Source organism: Parus major, chromosome 20 (genome assembly GCF_001522545.3).
Source record: "Parus major isolate Abel chromosome 20, Parus_major1.1, whole genome shotgun sequence".
Lineage (NCBI taxonomy): Eukaryota > Metazoa > Chordata > Aves > Passeriformes > Paridae > Parus > Parus major.
Window position 1 is genome coordinate 9,117,324 of NC_031788.1, and position 10,591 is coordinate 9,127,914.

General features: G+C 45.8%; 1 long non-coding RNA gene across 1 annotated transcript in view; it reads right to left on the reverse strand.

Annotated features, from left to right (window-relative positions):
- Positions 1–315, reverse strand: part of LOC107213155 — an 11,685-nt gene extending 11,370 nt beyond the window's left edge. The window contains exon 1 of the long non-coding RNA XR_004500000.1: positions 154–315. This is a non-coding gene — a long non-coding RNA (uncharacterized LOC107213155). The remainder of the gene's footprint in view (positions 1–153) is intronic.
- Between the last annotated feature and the right edge of the window lie 10,276 nt (positions 316–10,591).

Consider the following 10,591-nt stretch of genomic DNA (forward strand, 5'->3'; position numbering starts at 1 on the left):
CGCCGCCGGGGCTGGAGCACAGCCGCCGGGGCAGTCCCGAGCGAGCAGCGCCGTGGAGAGCGGGCAGCGCCATCCTGGTCCCCGGTCCGGCTCCGCGTTACTCGGGAAGCGGCCGGGGCGCGGAGCACATTCCCATTCTGTGTCGGGTATTACCTTAGCACCGGGCCGGGCCGGGGGCATTGCCGGCAGGCGTGGAAATATCCCCGCTTCCGAACATCCCCTCTTCCAAACATGCCCCGCTTCCAAATATCCCCACTCCCAGCATCACCGCCTCCAAATATCCCTGCTTCCAAATGCCATCACCGCTCCCACGTGCTCTACTCGCAGCTGCTGCTCCCCCCCTTCCCCCGTGCGGTTTTTCCAAGCCCCCCAAAAGACCAGCCTGGTGTTCCCCGTGCTGCCGTGTCCTGGCGCACAGGGCGCGTTGGGAGCGCGCTGGGAACCGGCCCGTGGGCTCCGGCGAGCGCTGGCCCGTGCCCTCGCCCAGAGCGGGGTGCCCGCAGCCGGCAGCCCCCGCTCCGTGCTGCCTGATTAGGATTCGGTCCGCATGCAGGCGGAGCAGGGCTGAGCGTCCCGGCGAGCGCCCGCCCCGAATTGCAGCCCGTGGCTGCGCTGCTGCGGCCATCTGGACGGGGAACAACGGGCCGGCACTGCCAGCATCTCTCCGCCAGCACAGGAGGGGGACGCAGAAAAACAGGGAAGAAGGAAGGAGAGTGGGATGTGCGGGATGGGAGCGGTGGTCCCAGTGAGGCCACAGCCCCGTGCTGCAGCTCCCGACCCCCCCAATTGTAGGTTCCTGCCCAGAGAAGGTTCCCTGCTCCAGTCTCTCAGTGTACAGAAGCATTACAGTTTGTGAGGATTCCCCCCCCCCTCCATAAATTAGTATCTTCCAGCTGTTTCCTTCCACATAAAATCTCTTCTATTTCTTCTCTTATTGCTTTATATAAACAAACATGAGAGCGGCTCGTTCTAAATAAAGTTATTTGTCTAAGTAAATTAATATATCATATTCTCTCCTGAAATATAGAGAGCTATTTGTCTCCAGAGAAATCATGTTGAGTGACATAGTATAAGTTCTAAATAAAGTTATTTGTCTAAGTAAATTAATATATCATATTCTCTCCTGAAATATAGAGAGCTATTTGTCTCCAGAGAAATCATGTTGAGTGACATAGTATAACCCTATTCATTTGCATATGCAGATATGTCTAATTATTCAGCTTGCAATTAAAGGCTTGTGTGTCAGCAAATGAGACTAATTAGAATCATAGAATCATGGAATCGTTTAGGTTGGAAAAGCCCTCTTAGATCATCGAGTCCAACCGTTCCCCCATCCCTGCCAAGGCCACCACTAAAACACGTCCCCAAGTGCCACATCCACAGGGTTTTTAAACCCCCCAGGGATGGGGACTCCACCACTGCCCTGGGCAGCCTTTGTCAGTGCCAGACCACCCTGCCAGTGAAGAAATTTTCCTCAATAACCGATCTAAACCGACCCTGGTGCAACTTGAGGCCTTTTCCTCTTGTCCTGTTGTTTCTTACCTGGAAAAGAGACCGTCCCCCACCTGGCTACCACCGCCTTGCAGGCAGCTGTAGATACCAAAAAGTCTGACATTACAAGCAAGAGGATGGGTAGCATGAAAGGAATGGTTGAATGATGCCCTGTCCCCAGGATTTCCAGTTGCCCTGTCCCAGTTTCTCAGTTGCCTGAAGGAAGGCAGCGAGGCACCTTCCACACGCATCAGCCTCACTTTTCCACTGTGCAGAATGATTGAATGAGGTGTCACATCTCCACAGCGTGGCACGGGGCCCAGCACCACATCAGCCCTGCAGGATCTGTGCCCCTCCCTCTCATAATTGTTACTCATCCTGCTCAAAATCAGGAGATAAGGAGAAATCCTGGAAGAGTTTGAATTAGAAACAAAACTATTTGTATCTGGAAGCTGCTGAAACAAGACTTTCTGGCTTTTTCTTCAAAAATTCTGGCTAGATTTGTTAGATTATAGTTGGGAAGCAATCCTCAAGTTGTTCACCACATTGTTATTCACAGAATGATAAGAATAACATTTATCATGGTCAGTCAGGGAATTGTTTTCACAGTATGCATTTTTCAAAACAAAGTAAATGCACTTTCAGGTAACAAGTTCATTTTCAAAACTGTTCGTTTTGGTGGAGCCACAGACAATTTTTCATAGGTATAATGCAGAGTTAAATGAAGAAATTATATTTAAGAAAAGTAAAAATTATCACATTTTGATAATTTTCAAACCCATACTTAGGTGGACATGTCAGCCAGGTTTCACAATACAGGAACACAAACTGCACATCTCTCATTTCTATTTCTGATTACTACCTTCCAATAAGAGGACTTATTGTCTGGATGAGCCTTGTTTTAGTTTGAAAATAAAATGGTGTTTAAAATGAAAGAAAGGGAAATGAAAGTATCATCAATGCAACACTGTGGCTTGTTCTGTTGTTTTTCTTTCAGTGGAAGGAAAAGGAGAAGAAAGAAAATTAATTTCTAGTTAATCCAAATAGCCTGGGAATTGTTATATTTATCTGTTGGGTGAAGAGAAAAACAGTGAATGGAAAAAATATCTCTCTCCAGAACCACCTTTCTGAAAACATGTTTTATAATCATCATTCTGCCTTTTCTATCTGTTCTGACATTTCAAAGGTGAAAAAGCACCAGCATAAAATTGTAGGAGCACTTTATGGCTCCACAGATCTGGGTGTGAGAAGTCAGGGTCTTCAGCTTTCCAAGGGATCCGAGATCACTCTTAGAACCCAAATAAGAGTTTGTCCTGACTTAGGGAAAATTTGGGAGGAAACTTTCAAATGGGTTTCTCTAGAAAGCAGATTCAGGTGGCTCCTCCCCCAGCTGGTTTGGGAAAAGATTTCCTTGGAGAAAAGTGGAAAAAACCTGTTTATTTAACAAGCAAAGTATTCAAAAGCATTAATAATAATAATAATAATATTAAACAGTAAAAGTTCTCACTGTTCAAAGAGATGGCAAATCCAGAGAGCCCTTGTTGTGGGGTGGAGTTTGGCTCTCTCAGTCTCTTGCCAGTCCCTCCTGTGCTGGAAAATGCCCTGTCCCAGGCCCTGGTGGGCCACAGGTGTGAGCTCCTGGGGTTTGTCTGGGTTTTCAGACCAGAGCAGGTTTGAGCAGATCCAAGAAAGGGAAAAGCCACAGTTTGGGGAACTTCTCAGCCTCAGCTATCCAAAACCTAGCTAAAAGCACAGGAGAGCTCAGTCCTGCTGTCTGTCCGTGCTGCAGACAGCGCAGTCCAGAGCAGCATGAGGAGGAGTGAGGGCAGTTTCTGAACACAAACTCTGTGCTTCCATTCCCCCCTTCGCTCTCAGAGCCAGCCTTAAAGGTGCAGAACTTAATCCCCAGCATAAACAGAGATGACAATTGGAGATAGAAGCATCATTAAGTCACCTTAGGACAGAGCTGCTTTTTCACAGAAACTCAAACTCATTTGCTCTTCCCGTGATGCTCATGGCATCTTTCAGAGTCCGGCGGCTCTGGGCACTTGGAATGTCCTCCTTGTTCTGCTCCTGTATTACAATTTAGTGGGATCTCATTCATTACTGAGACTCTTAATGCTTTTACAGCAATATCTGGCCTTTCCCCTGTTTAGCACATCGCCTGTAAACTGAAATGATCAGGCCACAAACAGGGCCGCTGGTCCCAGCCTGGCTCCTGCTGCCTCCTGCACTGTGCACCTGGCTGGATCACAGGGGACTTCAATCATTTTTAGCATCTAGGGATCACTGACAGGAGTAAATAAGTATTATATAACCTTCCCCAAAAAGCATAACAAAATAATATCGGGGAAATGAGGTTAAGTGAAACCATTTCAATAGTGTTATAGGCCTGCTTTCAATCAATGAACGCTGGGAAATTCAATGTCTTCAGAGGCTGTGATTTCATTTCAGCTCCCTCCACTGCTGAACTCCTCTTCACAAAGCAATGAGTTAAAGACTTAGCAGCAGATTCATAATACATCTAAAATGTACTTTTTGTGTTTAATATTCACTGGAATGGTTGACTTTGCTGGGTTTGGTTATCGAGAAGAATAATAGTTTTCAGTTTCATTGAAGCATAAGATATAATTCCATTATCTTTTTTTTTTTTTTTTTTTGATAAAATAATCTGGAAGAAGTGGAGCAAAATGGGAGAAGAAATGATTCTACAGACATTGTTAATTATGTATCCATCATATAAAATAGCAATAATAGCATAATAATTTTTCATTAAATAGAGCACAGGAATATTTGCAATCTCATACTGTCAAGTAAGAAATGGCTTTAAAAAACCCCCACTTATTCTATTTCAATAATGCTAACTAATTTTGGAGCAATTAACACTAAATTTAGGTACCTACTAAGTTGGAATTTGACAATTTGATGATTTGTGCTTTTCTCTTTACACATTAAGCCCAAATTCAGTCCCTTTAACTTCATAGGCTTAAAAGTTAGGCACCTGCTCTAAATTACACACCTGGAGCAGAAATATAGTTCAGGGACAGGGACCTTGGACTTGGGCTTTTCCACCAAGCTGCTCTGTTTTCCAGCCCCCATCTGGCTGCAGAACAATTGCATCACCATATTTTAAATGAATAGAATTGAAAGAGGTGCCACCCTATTCTCCCTGCAGGGAGCATCTGTTGAGCATTGATCTTCATTTCAGGTGGTTCAGGGTGGAAATGAACTGACTCCAAGAAATTGCCAGCATTTCGTCTGGAATGCAAAGCTGCCTGGTAAAATGTTCAAAGAGCAGCATGCTGGAATATTTCCTTTGGTCTGCTTTTCCTGTTTTTGTGGAATACAACAATTTTTGGTAGTGTTCTCAATTATAAAAACTGGCTGATGAACTGGGTAGCTCCGAGGCAGCTCAGCTTTTTTCCTGTGTGAGTTTATCCCACGTGTCTGTCAGGGAATGCCATGCTCCATGCAATGGGAAAATCCCTTTGCAGGCACAGAGGGCTTTCTCATTCAAACAAAACCCAGCAGACTCATCCTGCAAAGCACAGAACAAGGTTTGGTCCTTGCCGAGGTCCAGCCTTAGAAAGGGAAATGATTGCTGCTGGAAAACACGGATCCTTTCATATAAAGAACATGAGAAGAAGGAAAGAAGCTGCTGCTGCTACTGCTGCAGCTTTAAATTAAAATGCTGCATCAGCCAGTCCCTGAGGACTTGATAGAAATCTAATTAGTCAGACAATCTGGCACCAAATGTCCTAATTTCCCCAATCCATGTGGGATTTGTGTATTCTCTTATTCACTGCAGTTCTAAATTTCAACCTGAGCCTTTCTAACCCCTCTCTTTTTTCAGCACAGACATGGGACTCCAGAGAAGGTGATCCCTATCAAAACCTAATTGTTTTTCATAAACCTTTAATTAATTAGACTCAGGCTCATGAAAGACACTTAAAATATTAACAGTTTGTTTAGAGACAAGCACTGGATGAGGACTGCTGCAGCCTCGTATTTCAGTGAGAACCCCACATGTAATTACTGTGGGTGGGCACAGACTCTGTGTGGGGTCCCAAACTGGGGCTGCTCCCCAAAACACACCAGGAGCAGCACAAGGAGCATGGGCTGGAGGATGGAGGCAGCGTGGACCCTCTGCAGCCAAGGGCTAAGGGCAGGAGCAGCCTTGGAGTGGCGGATTTTAAGAAAAGCTCTGGAAAGACACCAGAGTCCCCCCAGGGTGGCTGTAGAGGGCACAGTGAGGACAGCAGGCTTGGGAGGCAATTAACCCTGTCCTGGGGGACCACGAGCTCCTGGAGCAAGGTGCTGAGTGCCTCTGAATCCCCTGGCACCCTTGGAGAGTGAGGATCCTGGCTCACACAAGATTAAGCCATTCGGGAGTAACAGATTTGATTTTTTTTTTCTATTTTTTTTTTCTCCAGAGCGGCTATGACCTGTCATGTCAAAGCTTTTTATTAAAGTCTCTTAATCCCCAGATTATCACCACAATAGTTTCACAGGCCCATTCCAGATAAGGCAGGCCCCATTGTGGAGATGCACATTGGAGGAGTTTTAATCTGCAAATTATTGGCATGCAAGACCATGAGGGGCTGCTTTGCTGTGTTGCCCGTTGCGTCAAGGGGAATTGAATATTTATAAAGACGACTTCAAATGGGCCATGCACTGTATTCCTCCCACATATGTGCAATCCCCATGTGGCAGAGGGGCCCTGCTGAAAGAGAAAAAACCTGCCGTGCCACCACGGCACACACGTGGAAGCCATGCAGGCTGAGTGAAGAGAGGGAGAGCAGGGCCTGGGGGAAGGGGCTGGTCCCCTCCTCCTAGCACCCCATTCCAGCCACAGAGGATGCATGATTTGATTTTAAAGAGAGCAATAATGAAAGTGGAAAGGCAGAGTTGGTGATGGAATCTCCATGTCTTTCTTGAGTACCAGGGGAGGACAGCAGACAGATAAAGTCCCTGATAGGGATCCTTTGCTGACACAAAATATGCCATGTGGAGCGAAGGCTTCTGCTGTATACAAAACTAATTAGCAGTTACCTTCTAGATTAAAGAACAACTCAAGCATCTGTTTCCCTGAGGCGTTTTTAAAAAAAGACCTGGCCCTCTTTAAAGTAGCATGCCAAATTTTAAAATGTCACCTCTTGGGTCTGGGGTCCCAGAGGAAGTGCTGGGGAGCCCAGGAGGGACCATCCCCTCTGCGAGGGGTTCCCAGGCTGTCAGGGAGCTGCAGGGCAAAGCAGCAGATCCTGCTCTTCTCCCTGGAGGTGTTTGTACAAACACCTTGCTGCATCTCACTGTGAGAGGCACCAAACAAAACATTAACACGGAAATTCTGTATAAACAGGAATCAATTGGGAGCATTGCGAGCCTGAGAGGGGTGGGCTCAGTAAAAAGGGGAGCAAAGTCCCTGGCATGGAGCTGAACCTCTCCAGCTGCATGAGGGGGCAGGTTTATAGGTACAGACATATCTACATATCTGCATTCTGCAAGATGGGCAGCTCCTTCAGGTCTCCCAGTAAAGCTGCTCCTGCACAAGGCTAAACCCTGGCCACCACTCAAAAATATCCTCCTCCTGAGACCCCAAGTCAGGCTGCAGCATCCATCAGGGCAGCTCAGCCTCGGCCTTCAGCAGCAATCTGAGTTTCTCTGGCAGCAGATGGGGCTGAGGATAGCCCAGGACAGGGCCTGACTCTCCCTGCCTTATCTCCTGATGGTGAGGATTCACTGTTCACACATCTGGCTCAGGAGCTGCAGACTTGGACTCAGCCCTGGCTCTGCCACAGCCTTCCCTTACGACCTTGGACCAGCTGCTTAGGTTTCCTCCATACCTGTTTCCCATCTGTTAGAAAATGACTGGGTATATTAAAGGGTTCCTGGGAAGATAAGTAAACTGTGAGGCCATTATTAGCTATTACACTGATAGGGCCCAAATGTTCCTATTTTCTGTAACAGCTCAAGAACTTAAGCAGGCACTAAAAGGCTGTGGGAAAATAAAGCTTTGCTTTTCTGGGGTGCTCTCTCAAAGGAGGGTGGTGTGTCTCCCTCCAGAGTCAGCTCTCCATGCATTTTATGAAATTGCAATGCCCTTATTTTCCCTAACAGCCTTTCCCTAACAGCCTGTGAAATGGCCTTTGGCTCGTGGAACCCTTCCAGCGTGCTCAGCACTACCTGCAATGCCTGTATTAATCATAATGTGCAGGTGCCAGAGCCTCCAAAGGGAAGGAGAAAGGAGAGGCTGGGTAATTGATCGCTACACAGCCCCAGCAGGAGCTGTTGCATTAGTGTAAAAATTACTTTGCTTTCTGGTTCCCAAAGTTCTTGGGAGTATAAAACAGGAGAGAAGGTTCTCTGTGAATCATCTGTCATCTCTTTTGGCTACAACCTTTTAATGACTCGTGGAAAAAAATTATAAATAAAGTGTGGGGGTGAGGGAAGTGACTAATTGAGTGCAATAATTAAAGGCAGATCCCAAAAAAGCTAAGCATGTTTCTTCAGCCATCAGCACCCTGAGTGAGGGGTGGGAATGCCTCCAGGATTTAGCAGGATTCAGCTACTGTGGAGCATCAGTATCTGGCAGGGTGCAACAGAGGGTTTTCATGTGATGCAGCCAATGCAAAATGCTGGGGTTGGATGTGCTCAGGGCTGGGCAGTGGAGCTGATGCAGAGAATTGGTTCCTCTTGTTGCCCTGTTTGGAGAAAGCCAAAATAAAGGAGGGTTTAGTGCTGCAAGGAAATGAAAGGTGAGGAGTAACCCCAGCAGGAAAATTCAGAGCATCTTGTGCTCACCTGGGCCACCAATTTTGCAGACAAGGCCACCAGCTTCTCCCAGACATGTGAGTTCACTAAATTAAACTGGTACCCAGCTTGGAAAACTTCCACTCCAGGCAATAATATTTGCAGGATGAAATACCAGCATCGGTATTTCCCACATGCCAAGCAGAACCATTTGTCTCCAGTTGTTCCTCTCTGGTTCCATTAATAAAGGCAGGCAAAGACACACTGAGCACATTCCCTTTCAGAAATCTCCCCAAACTTGGTGACATTTGGAATGGCACGAGGCAGCTGCACAGTGAGATAAAGTTAAATGATGTATTCAGACACGGCTCAGTTCGGAAGGTTGCATCTTTCACAGGAGCCTGGTGCCGAAACTCGTGTTGTGTTCCTTAAATGCAGAATTACTCTTCCTCCTGGTTCACACATCTTGATGAACACACTGGAAAGAAGGCTGGATTTCTGCAGAGTACCATGCTTTCTTTTCCTGACACATGAATCCCCCTGCCAACACCACAGACCTAATTAGTGCTCCCTTATTTCTGTTCACTGAGGAGGAAGCATGTGGCACCTTTCTGCAAGCCTAGAAATGCTCCCTCGACACAGACACATACCATACTGCAATGGCTGGGACAGAAACCTGGTGGAACTGGCACTTCCACTGAGGTTTAATGTCATGGCAGCCAAAACAAGAGGGGCCAGCACCCCAAACACAGCCTGGCACAGTGAGGCAAGGGAAGCAGTTCTGAGTTTCCCATCCCTTACCCACCATGTCCCTGTCCCCTAAGAGCCACACACTCTGCTTCTGGGTCACTTGTTGAAACTGGATTTGTGTATTGTCCAGAAAAAAAAATAAAATCCAGGATAGAGGCTTGGTCATAAATGCAGATGTGATTTGTGCAGTTCAATATAATACAGCAAATGCAAGAGCTGGGAGGAGGAAACAGCAGGGACAGGATGAACCCTGGAGACACAGCTCTGAGAAAGGAGAATCAGGAAAACCCTTAAATGGAATAGAAAGAAGGCAGGGGAATATCTGCCTTCAGTTCTCCTCCAAACAGAAAAAGGCACATCCCCTCCCAAACCTGGCCAGCCCTGCAGGTCAGAAATATTGTGTGAATATGCACTCGAGGTTATTGTTCTTCCCATGCTGGGGAGAGTTATTTGAAGTCTCCTGCTGGTGTTAAATTAAATTACCCATATAAATAGCACCGGAGGTGATGGACAATAAATCCCACTGCTTTGCAAGCAGGCTGCTGCAGTGGGCTGAAAGGTAGAGCTATTGTAACATGCCCTAAAAGGCACCTATTTAAGTTACATCTCATCAGACTTCACCTGGTGTAAGTTACTTTACAGCCCTCCCCCTGCATTGATATCCAGCTCCTGCTGAACAAGAGCCAAGCCTACCAAATACCTCAGGAGTGAGGAGCAAAGTGCCTTAATTATTCTTACAGTGTTATTTTTGGGTTTCCACTAATTTTGCTAAAAATCTATTTGAGTGTTTCTACACTTAAATTCTAATTATTATTATTTTAAAATAGTGCTTCTTATATATATGAAAAAGACCTGCTCAACAATTACTTTCTTTGTTTCTTTCCTTAAATATCCATTTTACTTTGCAAGTTTACTCCCTACTGCTCCTTTTCAAGATTAAAACAAGAAGCTAAAACAAGTGAGAGAATGAATTTTCCCCAGGGAAGCTAACAAAATTCATATCCCAGCAAGCAGCATCTCAGGGAGCAGTGATGCCAGACACGTACAGGTGATGTAAAATGCTTGAAATTAGGAATATATGTAGTGTTCAAAAAAACAACAACAGCCAGAGTCTTGGCAGTTTTGTGTTTAACAGGGGTATGGGTGTCATTACTGGATTGGTCCCCACCAAATAAAAGCATAGATAAGACTAGAGGAAAAAAAAAAGCAGAATCTTTCTTAGCCAAATAACTCCTGATGTATATCCAGTAAATCTGATGGTGCTACTGGGCAACCAGAGATAACCTGGCTCTTTTTCTTTATTTTCCACTTATTTTAGAGGAGACAGCCTATTTTTATGCTGCTGGCCAAGAAAGAGAGTGTGAGGACTGACAGTCAATTCAAGGCTGTAAAGTGCTGCATTGCTGTGAAGTATTTAATTTAGATCCTTTTTGTGTTTCTGGGGATGTTGCCTGAGCTGTCTACAAGAAAAAAGGTGAGGTGCAGCTCAGAAATGGCAGCAACGTAAAAAATTGGGGAGGATTAAAAAAAAAAAGGACCAGAAAGTGAAGCAACAACAAAAACCTATCACAGAGTGTGAAATTCACCTGGATCCCTCCTA